At 32.0% G+C, this 19,278-nt stretch overlaps 1 protein-coding gene across 2 annotated transcripts in view; it reads left to right on the top strand.

Annotated features, from left to right (window-relative positions):
• The window catches only part of LOC143045189 (uncharacterized), a 116,104-nt gene that overhangs the window by 757 nt on the left and 96,069 nt on the right, over positions 1-19,278 (top strand). Inside the window, exons 2-4 of one of the 2 annotated variants that reach the window (XM_076217549.1) lie at positions 2,238-2,279; positions 2,707-2,759; positions 4,106-4,169. The gene's annotated coding sequence lies outside the window, so the exon portion shown is untranslated. The remainder of the gene's footprint in view (positions 1-2,237; positions 2,280-2,706; positions 2,760-4,105; positions 4,170-19,278) is intronic. The other variant, XM_076217540.1, reaches the window with a different exon arrangement.

Here is a 19,278-nt window from a genome sequence, read left to right on the forward strand (position 1 = left end):
TGTAATATCTTGATTGATTTTGAATTGAACTTGATCATTGAATAATCATGATCTTATTTTGTAATTGTCCTATTAAAATATTTTTTTATTATTCAAAATTAAAAAATAATTCCTGCTGTTACATTTTAATAGATCAGTGTGTGATGTTTTAATTCAAGTAAAACACTATGCAAGATGTCCAATATGGATGCAAGGTCATAAAGATAAAAGAAACCAGTGTACATGTATGGCATCATATGCCATTATACTAATAGTTGCTTCATAAACTTAAAATGTTAATCAAAGTGTGTATTCTCAGTATATTGAAAGAGATGTGTATGTTAGGCTTTCATGTCGATCCGGCCCAAGTCGATCTGGCCAATGTTGATCCAGCCCAACCTCAATCCGGCCCATATTTAAAGTCAATCCGTAATACACGTTTTTGATATAATTATACCCAATAATCTTGAAAACTTGTAATGAAAACACAATCAACCTAGTTGTTTTATACTGATATGAAGAAAATATTTGTCAAATGCCTTTTTTTACGGTACACCCTTTACATTATAATAAAATTCATAAACATATATGAATTACAATTAATATACATCTTTCTTTTTATTTCTTATAAACATAAATTTTTTGGTGGGGCCAGATTGACCTAAAATATGGGCCGGATCGACGTGGGCCAGATCGATTCATTTTTTAATGCTTGGTCGTTAAGCTCCCAGGCAGTGACTAAGCATTAAAAAATGAGCGAGTGAGAGATTTAATTTTAATTAGATTGGACTAAAACTTGCCTGGCTTGAAAATATTAAATCTAATTAGCTTAGATTGATAGATAGCTTAATGTCCAGTGGCAGATATTTCATTTATGTTCAGGATGAGAACAAATTAACAATACAAACAATAGGTAGGTCCTGTAAATGGGGTTGACCAGGATAAAGGTAAAAAAATTTGGACTGCCACTGGAAAATGAGGGTAAATTAAACTAAAACCAAACTAAGCCCCACTTTGACAAGGGTGATGTTGATCATCAGAAGACCAAACTTCTATTCTTCCGTCACCGTTGAGGTTTCTCAAGTTTAAAGACATTTATACATGCCATTGAAAAGATTTAAAACGGCTTACAGTTTCACTTCTAAAAATAAGATGGACAAATTGTGTTTATTAACTATAGTCTAATGATTGCTTGTCTGAAGATTCTATAGACAATTAATAAATGTGGAAATGAAATAAAAATATAATGTTCATAAAAAAACTTTGATTGTTAAAGATTCATGCAGTACAATTTGTTGTGTTTTGTTCCTTTAAATGCTGCATTATAGCTTTGTGTGCTGATAAGTTGTTAAACACAAATCGATCTATTAATTGGTTGAAAACCTAGTCTTATGCCGCATTAGGTGCCCAATCATTTAACATACAAGACTGTAGTGCAACCATAGGTAACACAATTTGATCAGTGAAAGAATATTAAGATATATTTAGTTTGCCTCAACCAAATCTTATGAAACTTATACACAATGCCCATTACCCCACACCACATATCAAGTTTGAATTTTGGTGGCATCACTTATACCGTTTCATAGTTATCTCCCTCTACAAATGAAAAAATAGCTGAATTTGTTTGATTCTGTTCTCTAACTGAAGTTTGCCTGAACCAAATGTTATGAAACCAAAGATCAAGTATGAATTTGGGAAGTGTCACTTTTATTGTTCTTGTTAAGAAGATTTTGTTATGATTGCCAATGAGACAACTCTTCACAAGAGACCAAATGACACAGAAATTAACAACTGTAGGTCACCGTATGGTCTTCAGCAATGAGCAAAGACCATACCGCATAGTCTGCAATGAAGGCTCCGAAATGACAACTGTAAAACAATTCAAACGAGAAAACTTAACGACTTAGTTTAAGTACAAATATAAAAAAGAAGATGTGGTATGATTGCCAATGAGACAACTATCCACAAAAGACCAAAATAACACAGACATTAACAAATATAGGTCACCGTACGGCCTTCAACAATGAGCAAAGCTCATACCGCATATGAGCTATAAAAGGGCCTGATAAGACAAAAAATGAACGAAAAAAAACAATGATGAATTACAGTCTCCAGTCACTTGGGACAGTCACATAGTCTGATTTCCAAAGATACTGTTATAGTTTTAACCCTTCATGTCTCACCTAATGTAACTAAGAGTTCATGTCAGTCATCACAATTTCAGTGTTTTTTTTTGTTTTTTTACAAAATTGAAGAGATTAAGGACCACCAAAAGATGTGGACCTGAAATGTTACCAGTAAGTGAAAAGATACAGAAAATTGAACTGCAAGGTTTGAACTAGCAATAAAGGAAAAGGGTTTTTACAGTGTCCCCAGATTTGACTAAAAGTATGTCAAAACAATTATTTTTCATTGAAGTATGCAAAATATTTCAATGCATTTTAGGCTCACAGTGCTATTTTTGCAATGTATAGTGGTGTGATCTGCATCTGAAAACAACACAAAATACTTGAAAAAATAAAGCCATCAATTTATTATATTTTATAATTAGTTTAAAGATTAAATTTTGTCTTATAATTTAGTTTTCCAGTGTACCAACTACCATTAAAGCTGCCTATCTTTGATGACTTGTCAAAATCCCAAACTTTCATTTAATGAAATTTCTGAAGTTATTTGTTTTGCTTCAACACAGTAATGATGTTTATTTTTAATTTTCTCTTTCAGGGAATTGGTGAAACATTAAAACATATGTTCAGAAATGAAATTAACACCTTTGTGTAAGTATCAAATCCATTGCACCCTTTGATGTCCCTACAAATTAATTGAATTCATCTACATATAATTATCTACATATGTTTTTAGACTTTATTTTCTTTTATTAACTTGAAACTTCATAAATTTGTAATTAAAAGAAGAAACTTTTGATTAAATTTCTAAAGATTTTAAATCTTGAAATTGCCAGAAAGTCGGCAGCTTCTTTTAACTGATTTGAAGCATAAAGGTCAAAGCATAATCCCATAATATAAACGTTGGAATCAAAGCATTCAGTTTTTAATGAGGCACTTTGAAGGTTAAAATTAATGTATTAATGTTCAATTAAATAAATTTGGAGCAATTTGACAGAAGAATATAGGTTTATTGGTTAAGACAGGAAGTGGAATATTATAGCTTTTAATGTCTAGGTGTTGAAAAATCAAGGAAGCTGTTTGTTTGTATAAGGGATTTATTATGGGTAATGGTAATGTCAGTACAGGATTATTCCAATTTTCATATTAAGAATGAATTGCCCTGTTGACCTTGGAACATTTGAAGGGATTGGATATCTGATGGGACATTGTGAAAGATGTTTGCCTTCTGACATAAATTTTTCTGGCAAAGAGCATGTATGATATATAGAAGTAGTTTTTAGTGAAAAAATAAAATTCAAGGAATCTTTGTTGATTTTATGTGCTTAGGCATTGTTCATTTCTGTTAATTCTCAACTAAATAAAATTACAAAGTTTGCAGTTCTGTTAGTTGTTGAATGATGACCACTGGATTTCATTTTGGTTACTCTGTATTGTTGTGTTGCTATCCTATTAAATTCTTGTGGTATGTTTACCCAACACCTCCTCCTACTCATAATTAATTAGATCTGTTCAGTTTTCATAATTGTCATAACAGGAAATTATATCAAGTTTTATAGCAAAATCAATATTTTAATTTAGTTTTAAAATGCTTTGAAAAATCAGTTCAATCAAAATGAACTTCTCACAACATGTCTGCCTAAGTCCTAGTATAATCTGACAAGCCCTTCCCTGTACAAACATCATTTCTTCTGAGCTGTAGCTTGATTTTTAAAGACCCCTTGAGACCAACCATCATTCTAAGGGAGAGATCTGTTTGTGCCAAAAATGATACTCCTGACAAACAGTAATTGGCATAAAAGGAATGCTGCCCATTCTAATGCCACTGGACAATATTAAAGCCAGCACATATCAATCAATCAATCTCATATATCTAACGCTTCATTCTTAAAATATATCAAATCCATTACTGTTTTTGCTTTCTCTTGTTGTCTTTTACATCTCTGTACAAGATATAGGTTGTGCATATTATAGTTTGACATGAATTTTTATTTCAGGACCTGTCAAAAGACAACGACAGCACAACTTGACCGTAGAATTTGGAGTTAGCATATTTAAAAGGTAAATAGTTAGTTGTAAGATTTCATTTCAATCAGGGTCTTTATCTCTGGTTTCTATTTGCATGTAATAAAAGTGAAAGGTTTTACCTAGCAGAACTCTGGATAGACTCTTTTTTATAAGTCAACTGGAGGAATATTAAAAATGTGGTTCTGAATCCAGAGTAGGCTTTATCATGGATGGGGGGGGGGAGGGGGGGGGGAATCATGCTTTGATCGGATCATTGTGCATGTTTTAGGTGTACAAAAGTGCAATTGTCAATGATAAGGCATGTAAGAACAAGTTTTATTAAATTCTACAAGAATGATGCTTTTATGATCAACTCTCGTATTTCTTTGTTCATTGACTCCCTAGCATTCAATATGGCCACCAGTGTGGAACGTCATTTTACAAAAGACATCAAGACTTCATGGGATCATGAACTAAAAAAACTCTGAAACAACAATTGTTATCTTTTAAAGGTTTCATCTCCTGTTGATGTCTACCATGAGAAAACCTAGTACTTATAATGGGTAGTCAGACTTGGTCAATTTTGAGCAAAGCCGTTATGTGAGCATTACATACTCCTTGAAGCATCAAATGTTTTGTCTTTTTTTACTTTTCTCCTTTGAAGAACCCAGACTTCTCTTGACTTGTATTGAAATAAACTATAAGGCAATTTAAATTTTCCAATTTTGATCTATTGGCTTCCAGAACAACTGTTTTAATTTTAAGTCATAAAGACTGTTTTTATGTTGAAAAATCAATAGCAATTTTGTCATTATTTTCCATTGTTTTGTTTAACCTCTTAGGCTATGAAATTTATTTCTGGAATCAAAATATCATATTTTCATATTTTCATTTGAAATAAACACAAATGATGTCAATTTCATATGGACCATGTATTGATTAGCAAGAAATTTTCTGAGTTATCTGTCAAATTTAATTTCTCTATTTAATATCTTTAATATTGTTAGTTAGGTTATTTGAAAAATTCTGTCTCTTGGTCAAGTGATGTTGCTCTTGGCAACTCATTAAGTTTTTTTTTGTTTTTCTAAAATCAGACTTGGAAGGAATTAAAATCAATAATATTTCCTGTTTTTCTAAAGTGATTTAATGTGAATAGTTCAGATTAATGGTACACTTATTAAAATTGCAAAATCTTGTAGTTTTCAGAAATACGTTAGAATCAGTTTGTTGACATTTTATATTTCAAGAGCGATGATGCCATTTTCAAAGAGGTTTTTATCGTAAATTTGTTTTAATGTTCTATTGTTTGTCGAAGACTTGATGTAAATTGCAAACTAAGTCAAGAGGTAGGAAGCATTTTGACAAAATTTACTTTTGATTGGATTTAATAGGACTATTCACTTGGGGTTAGAGTAAGCTAACACTTCAATTAGAAGTCAGAACACAACTAGATTTGTTGACAACACTTTTCAATAATCAGTTTATCCTGTTGTTAGATATCCCTCTCAATGTAGTTGTGAAAGTTTCTTGTTTTCTTTTATTGTTGCCACTGTAATTTGTGCTTTATCCGTGACAGCTGTGGCTGTCAGTCTATCTTGTTTGTTTACTTATTGCTGAAATATGACACTCTTTTTTAAAAGAAGCTATTCTGGACCAATAGGACCATATGAGCTTTGCCATCACCAAGTGTGAGCCATCTATAGTTGTCTTGTGCATCATCCAGCTTAATTTATTTTTAATTTCTTCTCCGAAAATAAGGGGGCCTGAATGTTACCAAACTTTACCAGATGAATTATTGATGATATCCTGACTTTACCTGTCAGTTTGCCTATGAAATTTTTTAAAGGTTGCTTGATGAGGTCTTGTGGCAGTAAACATTTGTACAGTTTATGTGATAGTCAAGTTGCATATTATTACCTTTGTAAAATTAGCCTAATTAGGTCTGGAGATAAATGGTTGGTTAGTAATTTTGCCTATTTGAAGCTTTTGTAGAGTAGCTTAGGATTGCTTCACACTGGGGAATAGTTGGTGTCTTGGGGGACAATTAATGTGCAATTGGTCTCATAGCCAGTAGATAAGTGTATAATGCTAAACCCTTGAAACTTAGCTTTTGAACAATGTTAGAATTCTTCACTAATGTTTCAATAAAGTCATTACAAACTTAGAGATGAGAATACGCTTTTATATTTATGTTTATTTATTTGTTATACATTATATATTTTTGTGATGACAACTTTTGTAAAGACAATCACTTTTTATTTCTAAAGAATATTATAATGTAAAAAGAAAATAAAGTTACAATACTTGTCATGTTTCACAAATAAAATCCATTATCAGATGACAAATGACCTACCTGAATTTTTTTATTCCATAAAACAAATGGTCATAATATGTCATAAATGACCATCACTGGACAGTGGTCATTAAGTGTCAATAATAAATTTTTGTCTACCACATATGATTATGCAGTGACCTCTTTTGTTTTTACTGATTTTATGGTTAAGCCTCTAAAAATGTAATAAAAAATATTGTACGAAAAATTGTCAAAAACTAAAAATGATTTCCCAAGTGTCAACAAAATCTATATTCCTGGGGCTAAAACTGTCACCATGATTTTTTTCATCCTTGCGAACTTTTAAACATAAAATATGTTTTTAAAAGCCGTTAGTCACTCCCTTCAAAGAAAAATGACCAAAAATATGACAAGTATCATCATAAAAATTCTTTACCCTCATTTCAAGGCTGATTGTAATTTCGAGATGTGAATATGTTATTTTTACAAATAAAATAAATATGTATAAATGTGTTAATATATTTAGATGCAGTAGTTGAATCACCTTTAATGGGATAAAAGGATTAAAGTTAGCATTCACGTTCACAAAATCTGTCAATAGTTTTAAACAGCTTTTCTTAGCTATTGATTGTTGAAGATCATTGTTAAAAACTTTAATTTTAGCACGTTTTGGACCAAATGTTGTATCTTAAGAAGCAGTTGTTACAAAAATTAGTTTTCAATCTGTATTATTGATGAATTAGAAAATATCATAAATAAAATTTGTTATAAATTGAAAAAATGCAAATTGAAATTGTCAGATGTTCTTTATCAGAATATTGAAATTAATTTAGATTTCTGTTAAAATTGAATTTTAAGTTTAATCAAAAGAATAAACTTTCAATAAATATTTTTTGGAAAATTTTTTGACCATGAAATATGCCATTATTATGCAGTTTTAATGACTTTAAGGATTAAAAATGAATAATTTACATTAAATTGTTTACTGAGTGCTTGACAGAACTAAATATTTATTGATTTAAGTGTAATATTTCATGGATGAGTGGACCTCAGAACTCAGAAGCTTTTATCTTTCTTATAGTGAAACAATTATCATCATTATACTGTTATCAGCTGCAACTGAGAGGACAATTGTCAAATATCATTTGAACAGTGGACTTCCATTTTATAAAACAACATTTTAACATCAGAGGTTGTTTTTCAGCATTTTTGATAATTATGAATAATATAGGGTTATTGCATGAATATTGGGGAATATTGTCCCGAGTAGAATTTTATGTTGCATGAGCTTGCCAGTGCAATATATGTTCTACAAGGGAATACGAGGGAATATTCCCCAATATTCATGCAATAACCCTTTTATTGTAAAGTAATATAATATTTGAAAGTAAAAAAGGGTTTAAACTAAGATTTTGTCGTTGATGACGTCTTGAATTTTGAAGATTTATTGCACTAGTGCAATATTAGAATTTATTGCACGCTAACTTTTGGTTACCTTCTGTTGGAAATATTATATTGCTATACAATAATAGGACATCTTGGATCTGCATCAATATGACAGTAACCCAACAACACAGAAAATTCACAGAATATTTCAAGCTGTGGTTATTTCTGTAAAGGTCTGTCATGAAAGTTGTATCAGTTTACTTCACTGATTTGACACAGTCTTGGTATGCTAATGACTATTTGAGTAGACCTGATCCAGTGTGCTTGGCAGTATGTAGTTTCTTCGATATTAGTTCTACTTTAGTTTAGATAAAGATACAGATTGACCTACAAACATACATGTATTACCCGAGTTAACATTCTTGGGGAGTTTACAACATTCATATAAAATAAGGTCATGCTAACCTCTCTTTAATGTCTCATTAACTTTGATTAAGTTTTGTTTCACAGTTCAGAATTCCTATTCTATGTGACCAGCAGTCAGAATAAATGTAAGGAAAACTCTTTGTCCCTTAAAGTAGGTCACCCTGACCTTTTTATTTCCACTTATATGACTTCAATTACTTTTTAAGTCATTCAGATCTGAGATTTCAGATACTCAGTGACTACAATCATATATCTTGGTGTACTGTTGCATTAAAAACTATAACATTATCCTGTAATAATAGTCATTCTGACCTATATTTTAGGGTTCAATGAATTGCATTGAGTTAAATATATAATTTGTTATTTAGATCACATTATGGTCCATTTATCTATGAAGTTATATTCTGCCGTGATAACTGTTTTTATTACTAAATAAAGTTTAAACATTAAAATTGAGAATGGAAATGGGGAATGTGCCAAAGAGACAACAACCCGACCATAGAGCAGACAACAGCAGAAGGTCACCAACAGGTCATCAATGCAACGAGAAATTCTCGCACCCGGGGGCGTCCTTCAGCTGGCCCCTAAACAAATATATACTGGTTCAGTGATAATGAACACCATACTAAACTCCAAATTGTACACAACAAACTAAAAGTTAAAATAATACAAGACTAACAAAGGCCAGAGGCTTCTGACTTGGGACAGGCGCAAAAATGCGGCGGGGTTAAACATGTTTGTGAGATCTCAACCCTCCCCCTATACCTCTAGCCAATGCAGAAAAGTAAACGCATAACAATACGCACATTAAAATTCAGTTCAAGAGAAGTCTTAGTCTGATGTCAGAAGATGTAACCAAAGAAAATAAACAAAATGACAATAATACATAAATAACATCAGACTACTAGCAGTTAACTGACATGCCAGGTCCGGACTTTCCGGACGAATTAAAACTGATTGAAAAATTATGTCCATCATATGAATATCAGGCACAATCCTCCCTGTGAGGGGTTTATTATCATACCATCATAACATATATGAGAAGAACATAACCCGAGTCATGCCAACAACTGGTTTATTAATAATAAATGTGTTTAGTTCCGATGCAAAGACCCTATAAGTGAATCAATATTAACGCCAAAATATGCAATCTTTAATGTATCTAGAAATCAAGAAATGTAGGGAGGAGAACTTTGAAATCAGAATAATTCTGTTTCACTAAATGGTCCAGTTCCAGATATGGCAACTACATGTCATTTGAAAGAAAAATAGGTAAAGGTTACCCAATGCTACAGTAAATTCTGTTAGTTTTATGTTAAATATAGTAAATAAGATGGGCTCCTCAAGAGACCTAATGACACAGAAATCCTTAACAGCTATAGGTCACCGTACGACCTATAACAATAAGCAAAGCCATTAGGCATGACCACATAGTCAGCTATAAAAGGCCCCAAAATTTAACTCTGGTAGTGATATTTCAATAAATTTGTAGGTAAACAGTTTAGTCCTATTTATTTAAAAGGTCAAGCATATGGATTTATAATATATGCTAACTCATGATTGTTCGAAAGCAATGTATGACATTTACATGTTTTATTCATTTGGAAAACAAAATTTTCACTTCTCTTTTTAATTGTTCTTTTGTCCCAAACACAACTGCTACAACCAAATTAAGCACACAAAAAAGATTAAAGTTGTTAACTTTTCATCCTGATTACACTTTTGTCCCCAACACAACTGTTACAATTAACTAAAACACACAAAATAGATTGAAGTCGGTTGCCTTAAAATAAGTGCTGAAACATCAAAAAACATTACTATGTTCTCTTGTCTTTTCGTCAACATAAAAATGTAGTGAAGAAAGTTAGAATGTGCTAGCCAGATGTAAGAGTTTGAATAATTTCCAAAAAACATAAGCATTTGACAAAACATTAAATGATGATGAATAAAAGAGTGGAAGACTCAAGTCATGTCACTTATGTTTATTGTTTTAATGGTCCTAGCAGACGACACAATATTTGAATTTCCTGCTTCTTTTGGAGATTTGTCTGCATGCAAATACTTCAAATAATATTGTCTGTAGAAACACTTTTTTGATTCATGGTCTTTGAAAGGTTTTTTTATATGTCCGTCACATTGATGACTTCGTTACGATTCCGGTCAGGAATTTTAAGTCTGTTATAGCGGATGGGATGATTGTTTCTGAAAATCCTTTTGTTTTTATAGATCCAAGAATTTAAGTGTTTTTGATTTAAAGCCGCTTTTGTATTGTTTGATAGGGTTTTTAAGACTCAAGGGCCCAAGAAATGATTTTGTGTTTTTGGAATAATGGTTTTATCAGTTAAAGAGGATTTGATGGCGAAAAAATCATTTCTACATTTCATATGATGATTGATTAGGCAGCAATTTAATTTTGATTGAAAAAACTTGGTTATAGAGAAATAGAACCATAAGTGGTTTTGGCACCATACTTGTATGTAACAGAGTTCTCAATAGAATGGGTTTTAGCATGGAATTTTTCGAATCAAATTGTTAAGAAAAATATTTGACCGAGACTATTGAGTGGGATAGTTGTCAACAATCGACTTGACTTATTTGAGAAATGTCAAAATTGTCTGGCATTTTAACTTAATGATAAGTTTCCATGGAAATCCAACTAAAAGATCTTAAATTGTAATGAGTTTATGACAGAAAATTAATGAACTTTTAAATCAAACATTTTCAGCAATCAAAAACAGACATAAAAATATTTTTGTTTGATTTTCCTGTATTTGTCCCAAAAGTTAATATCCTTAATTTTATAGAATGATTAGTTGTCTAATGGCTGAATTGACAGAAAGCCAGAAATTTGATATATATTGAAGCATTAAAGCAGTACTTTCAGATATTCAATTTTTTTGTGATTTTTAATAAAATGACATAGTTTGGCCATTATCCTAGTTGCTGATATGTTTTTCAAATGGTTATAATTATGGAGTTAATCAGTTGTGGAGCTGTATTTAACTTTTACATAATTGCAGAAGAATTATTGCAAACTTAGAAGAAATTATATGGTGACTAAGATTGAAGTTGACATTAAGAAGAATATAATTGTAATATACGATTCATATTATTGGGCTAGAGACTGCAATTTTATATTGTTTTTGTTCAATAATTGTGTTTTATGCATATATGGCATTTTGTAAATTTTAGATTATGAGGATTTGAAAAATTATATGACTACAGTTCTTCTGAGAATTGCTGTTAAGTTTCAAAATTCATAAAATGCTAATAAAATGGCAATTTAAGCATTTTAGTCCTTGAAATTTAAGGAAAGGAACCTACACTATTTTGATAATTCTTTATTTGATGGCTGATTACCAAACATATGCTAGGATTATTTTCTAATACTATATGGTATTTTAAGTTTTTGAAATAGAAAACAAAGCTTTTAAATGCCTTTTAATTACATCAGTCTTGCATGTATCAGTAATCTGAAATAGCAATTTTTGGTTGGAGATTAGAGCGCTCTGATTTCCACATAAAACAGACAATTTACGAACAAAGACCTGTCAAAGAAATGCAAATAAAGTTGTCAGTTAAAAGAAATCTACATCAACTGCACAAATTACATGGTTGTAGTTCACTGCTTAGAACACATTTTCTTTCTATTGTCTACCGCTTTTTTCCAATGTAAAGTTTTTACTAATTGTGTTGTACTATTTTTTTTTATCAACTGTAGTTTCTATTATATACTTCACAAACAATATGACATAATCTTTGTGAAAAATAATAGAGGAAAAAAGTAATAACAAATGTGCGAAGTCAAAACAATTCCAAAAAATTGCAAAAAAAAAATAATAATCCAGAAGTAGATAAAATTGAGAAAGCAGATCATCAAATATAACAGTACTAGAAAAGTACAGTAATAATCAAGTTATATCCCATATGTTATCATGTTGTGGTATGTTTGTTAAAAGTTGGTCATGTCCTTTTATTTTGATAGATTTTTAAGATTTCTATAGAATCATTATTAGGAGTACATGTCTCTGATTAAAAGTACATCTGAACTTGATCTCATTTTCAAAGTTATTTCATCATTGTGAAGTTTTGTGATACATGTACTAAGACTGATTTCAAAGTAATTCAACACATTATTCTATCATAATCAGTCAGACATATCCACGAGTCACTTAAATATTATGATATCTATTCTCTCACTACTAAGACATTTCAAAGACATCTATACTATCAGCATGTAACATTAACTAGTATAGATCAATTAAATATAACCTTGAATAACATTATTTGTCATGCCCCACCATAGCAGAGGGGGCATTCAGTTTTGACCTTGGTCAGCACCTCATAAGAAACATTCATGTATGTCTGTGAGTCTGTACATTATGTCCTTCTGTACGTCCCAAAGTTGGTTTCCAATCTCTATCTCAACCAAATTTTATGAAACTTGTACGCAATGCTTATTACTACAGAGTACAATCAATTTTGAATTTTTAGTGGTTTCACTTCAACTGTTCCAGAGTTATGCCCCTTTTCAAGTGGAAAAATTGCTGAATTTTTTGTTTTGTTCTTGAACTTATGTTTGCCTCAACAAAATGCTATGCACAATGCTTATAACTACAAAATACAAATCAAATTTGATTTTTGGGGATGTCAGTCTTATTGTTCTAGAGTTATGCCCCTTCACAATTGAAAAAAATGTGAATTTTTCGTTTCCGTTCTCTAACTTAAGTTAGCCTTAACCAAATTTTATGAAACATAACATACACAATTATTATTATTACAAAAAACAGATCAAGAACAAATTTGGGTAGCGTCTTTTTTACTGTTTTTCAGTTATGTCCCTTTATTACTTTATATGATAAACAAGTGTGGGCATCATCTGTGTTCCATGGACACATTCCACATTTATTTTTACTTTTCATTACACTAGTTATCAATAAATGTTAAAGATAGTTAATTTGACACCTTTTTTAGCACACCTGGTCTGAAGGGCTATGTGAGCTTTTCTCATCACTTGTTGTCCGTCGTCCGTCTTCATCGTCGTTGTTAACTTTTAACATTTTGAACCACTGAATGGTATAAAACCAAACATGGCATGAATGTTTCTTATGAGGTGCCGACCAAGTGTTGTTACTTTGTAGCAGATCCATCATGAAAGATGGCCGCCAGCCAATGACTTAGTTTAACATAGGACCCTATGGGAAATGCATAAAAATGACTTCTTTTAGAGAACCACTGAATGGAATGAAACCAAACATAGCATGAATTTTCCTTATGATGTGCTGACCAAGTGTTGTTACTTTGTAGCAGATCCATCATCCAAGATGGCCGCCAGCGGGGGATTTAGTTTAACATAGGACCCTATGGGAAATGCATACAAATGACTTCTTTTAGAGAACCACTGAATGGAATGAAACCAAACATAGCATGAATGTTCCTTATGAGGTGCTGACCAAGTGTTGTTACTTTGTAGCCGATCCATCATCCAAGATGGCCACCAGCGGGGGACTTAGTTTAACATAGGACCCTATGGGAAATGCATACAAATGACTTCTTTTAGAGAACCACTAAACGGAATGAAACAAAACATAGCATGAATGTTCCTTATGAGGTGCTGACCAAATGTTGTTACTTTGTAGCCAATCCATCATCCAAGATGGCCACCAGCGGGGGACTTAGTTTAACATAGGACCCTATGGGAAATGCATGCAAATGACTTCTTTTAGAGAACCACTGAATGGAATGAAACCAAACATAGCATGAATGTTCCTTATGAGGTGGGAAATGCATACAAATGACTTCTTTTAGAGAACCACTAAACGGAATGAAACAAAACATAGCATGAATGTTCCTTATGAGGTGCTGACCAAATGTTGTTACTTTGTAGCTGATCCATCATCCAAGATGGCAGCCAAAAGGGGACTTAGTTTAACATAGGACCCTATGGAAAGTACATACAAATTTCTTCTTTAAAAAAACCACTGAATTGAATCAAACCAAACATGTTTGTTCCTTTCCTTTTGAGGTGCTGGCCAAGTGTTGTTACTTTGTAGCCAAATTTTATCTTTTTATGCCCCACCTACGATAGTAAAGGGGCATTATGTTTTCAGGTCTCTACGTCCGTTCATCGGTCTGTATGTTCGTCCCGCTTCAGGTTAAAAGTTTTTGGTCAAGGTAGTTTCTGATGAAGTTGAAGTCCAATCAACTTGAAACTTAGTACACATGTTCTTTATGATATGATCTTTTTAATTTTAATGCCAAATAAGAGTTTTGACCCCAATTTCAGGGTCCACTGAACATAGAAAATGATAGTGCGAGTGGGGCATCCCTGTACTGGGGACAAATTCTTGTTTTTATATAATTTCAAAAACCCAAGAAAAGTCAGGTGAGGGATACAGGCTCTTGAGAGCCTTTAGATTTTGTGTATTATAATAATTTTCAGTTAACATTATCACCTTGGCTTGATTAGCACCTTACTTCACTAAAATGTTTCCTGGTGAATGAGTGAAATTTTATTATCATCAATCAGATGAAATATCCATATTTGATTCTGTTGTATGGACTTCACCATGGTTTGTCTTATTTGTCAGAAACTGGAGGAGAAATTTCTTCCCTTTGTACTAAGAGATGAATTAATTGTGCAGTATAAAAAATGTACTTAAAAAAAAGTTATAAATATGATTAATATGATGATATCAATTTTTAACACATTGTTTGAATGTTTTATGCTATTTACACTCATTCTGCCGGTGGCTGCAGTTTAAAACAGGTAAACAGTTTCCTAAGATAATTGAATTCAGTACTCAAAATAATTTAATTTTAAAACTCATAAATTTTTCATTTCACCCTCTAGTGTATTATTCAGTTGATTCATCTGTCTGAACTATTGTATAGAAAATTAGCCATCAGTAAATAGTTTACAGGTATGCACATTCTGGAATATATCTATATAGGACTTTTACTTCCTAACAATATAGATAACCTGAAAATTCCAGAATGTCTTGATGTAAAAGTGTCCAGTTGCCTGTCTTTGATTTATCTGACCTCTATTTTTTTTTTTAGAATTGTGAGGGTAATGATCTACAGTGGCAGTATTCTAATGTTAAAACTTGGTTTCAGTAGGCTTTGACTGGGGGTTTAGCAATTGTCTCCCAATTTTAAATCTACTTGATAGAAAGTTGACTACAGGTAAATATGCAGAATTTGTTCCTGCCAAAAAGATGTAAATATATAAAATGAAACCAGGAATTATACACTGTATTAAATATATTGTACATTACAACAGACCCCCAACAATATTTTACTACAAGAAATAAATTTACTGTACATGTATTTGATATATAGTATATAATTATTGAATGATTGTAAGGTGTAATATGGCCATCTGTGAGGGTTTATTTGACCTTGACCTTGTTTTCATGGTTCATTGGTAAATATTGAGTTTTCCTTGTTAGATCTGTTCCTCAGATTCTATTACCAATTACTTGTAGGTTTTCTTCAACCCTAGATGGAATGGCTGTAAGGTGAACAGTCACATAATAGGGTTCATAACATTTTATCATTAGCTTGGGTTGGGGTTGGGGTGGAGGGCACTGACTAACCTAAGGGGGAGCCACTCCAGTCATGCTTCAGTGATCAGTGATTCCCCTGGATTCTCTCTGGAAGGGTTGATCTGACCATGGAAGTAATATTTAAATATAACTTCCATGATCTGACATTAACCTAATTTAAGAATTCATTTGTGCATGGTAGGTTTAGTCTGTTTCTCAGATATTATAAGCCAAATGAAAGCTATATTTGGTCTATTACATGATTGTAAGATGTGTGTCTGTGTTGCAGGGTTCATCTCATGATCAATAGGTCAACTACATTAATGTTTTAATGAATGATTGTTAGGTGATACTTGTAATAGAGCCTTTTATCTTAAATTCTCTCAATATTAAATCTAATCATCATCAGTAAAGCAGGTGTCATATACATTTCAGTAAGTGCACATTTTTATGCCCCACCTACGATAGTAGAGGGGCATTATGTTTTCTGGTCTGTGCGTCCGTTCGTCCGTTCGTTCGTCCGTTCGTCCGTTCGTCCGTCTGTCCCGCTTCAGGTTAAAGTTTTTGGTCGAGGTAGTTTTTGATGAAGTTGAAGTCCAATCGACTTCAAACTTGGTACACATGTTCCCTATGATATGATCTTTCTAATTTTAATGCCAAATTAGAGTTTTGACCCCAATTTTACGGTTCACTGATAGAAAATGATAGTGCAAATTTCAGGTTAAAGTTTTTGGCTTCAGGTTAAAGTTTTTGGTCAAGGTAGTTTTTGATGAAGTTGAAGTCCAATCAACTTGAAACTTAGTATACATGTGCCCTATGATATGATCTTTCTAATTTAAATGCCAAATTAGAGTTTTGACCCCAATTTTACGGTTCACTGAACATAGAAAATGATAGTGCAAATTTCAGGTTAAAGTTTTTGGCTTCAGGTTAAAGTTTTTGGTCAAGGTAGTTTTTGATGAAGTTGAAGTCCAATCCACTTGAAACTTAGTATACATGTGCCCTATGATATGATCTTTCTAATTTAAATGCCAAATTAGAGTTTTGACCCAAATTTTACGGTTCACTGAACATAGAAAATGATAGTGCAAATTTCAGGTTAAAGTTTTTGGCTTCAGGTTAACGTTTTTGGTCAAGGTAGTTTTTGATGAAGTTGAAGTCCAATCAACTTGAAACTTAGTATACATGTGCCCTATGATATGATCTTTCTAATTTAAATGCCAAATTAGAGTTTTGACCCCAATTTTACGGTTCACTGAACATAGAAAATGATAGTGCAAATTTCAGGTTAAAGTTTTTGGTCAAGGTAGTTTTTGATAAAGTAGAAGTCCAATCAACTTGAAACTTAGTATACATGTTCCCTTTGATAAGATCATTCTAATTTTAATGCCAAATTAGAGAATTTATTCCAATTTCACAGTCCTTTAAACATAGAAAATGATAGTGCGAGTGGGGCATCCGTGTACTTTGGACACATTCTTGTTGATCATTGTTTTTGAGGGTCTCCCATACCAAACTTTAACTTAGCCATTTCTGAGATATCAATTTGTACTAAAGATCCTTGAAATAAACTTGACAGAACTCCACCAAAATGTTACTGTTCTACACCAGGACATGAAGCTGTGCACCTATTATTTGATATTTTTGGTGTATCACATATTGGTAAATTGATATTCTATTGCAAATTGGTTGATTGCTAATTTTTTCACGTAATGGTAGATTGAGATTCTTATCACATTGGTGGATTGATACTCAATTATTTTATTGATGAATTGGTACTCTTCTCTATCACATATTGGTGAACTAATATTCTATCACATATTGGTGGATTGATACTTTTTTTATCACATATTGGTGGATTGATATTCTTATCACATATTGGTGGATTGATACTCTCACATATTGGTGGATTGATACTCTCACATATTGGTGGATTGATACTCTATCACATATTGGTTGATTGATACTCTATCACATATTGGTTGATTGATGGATTGATACTCTATCACATATTGGTTGATTGATGGATTGATACTCTATCACATATTGGTAGATTGATGTATTGATAACTCTATCACTAATATTGGTGAATTGATAATCTATCACATATAAGGGAATTAACCTATTAAAATTGGTACAATGCTTCTGTATTTGAAATGATTAAGCTCCGTTGATATGATAATCCACTGCTTGGGTTTCCTATCAAGATATTCTTGATTTAAAGTTTCTGCTTACATTAGGAAGCTATTAAACAAGAGTTCTTAATGATGAATTTTAAGTCATCTCTTGTTCATAGGTTTCATTGGTCAGTTGCATGGGTTAAGGCCAGGTTGCATATACGATACGGCTATTAAACAGAGGGTTACTTTTCAATGTTAACTCCTGTAAAATAGCTTTAAAATTGAGAATGGAAATGAGGAATGTGCCAAAGAGACAACAACCCAACCATAGAGCAGACAACAGCAGAAGGTCACCAACAGGTCTTCAATGAAACGAGAAATTCTCGCACCTGGAGGCGTCCTTGCATTGTACTATAGCTATGTTGAATCATTTGTGTAATGACGTGAAGATTGCTTTTGTTTTTAGCCTTTGAATATATAGGTTTTGATTTGCTATGTTGAAAAAAGCGTCTGCAAATAAAAGTGTAAATTTGACCACTGATAAGATTTTAGCCATGTATGGTAAATTAAGGATCCTAACGAATACAAACAGGTTGTCATTTTCAGTGAAATTGCATTTTTTCACATGGTCAGTTTTGATTATATACACGATGATGTGAAATAACAATTCAATTTTTTCATGACTTGGCCGTAGCTGCCAATGTCAAATTTAGAAAAAAATCAATTCTAGTTTTATTATGATTGAAAAGCATCGTATTTAGCGTGATCATAAAGCACAACAAATTTAATCACAAGCTGACCAGCGGTCTTCAATAATAATCAATTTTTTCCTTCATTCTAGCAAAGTGAAGTTTATTGGCAATACCCTTAAAATAATAAAGGCATAGCATCTTGTGTGACTTATAAATATTTGAAGAGATTTATTGTTGTCCAAGACAGGGCATTGGTGTTGTCACATTGTAAAAGTCAAATTACAAAGTTATGTCCACTACTTTCTTGTCAGGTTTAGATTAAAACTTTGAAGATAGAATGAACATCTCCGGATGTCTGGACACAGAAGGTCAATACACTTCAAATTGTTTTTTCACAATTGACATTTTCATCAGGAAAGATAATTTGTTGCAATACCAACTTTGAGGTATAATTGCACTCTGATATTCAACTGAAATTTCTAAGTACTAGAATTTAGAAACTGACCACATATTTATGATTTAAAGATATTGATAATCATATTGAGATATTTAGAATAGGTTCTTTTCTATAAATCTAAGGATATGTTGCATCTGATATACATACAGAGCAAAGGTGGAACTTGTTTGATATTGAAAAAAAGAGTTCAATGATTAATTATATTTTTTGACATTACAATCAAGTTTAAGAATCAGTGG

The sequence above is a fragment of the Mytilus galloprovincialis genome, chromosome 1 (assembly GCF_965363235.1).
Source record: "Mytilus galloprovincialis chromosome 1, xbMytGall1.hap1.1, whole genome shotgun sequence".
Lineage (NCBI taxonomy): Eukaryota > Metazoa > Mollusca > Bivalvia > Mytilida > Mytilidae > Mytilus > Mytilus galloprovincialis.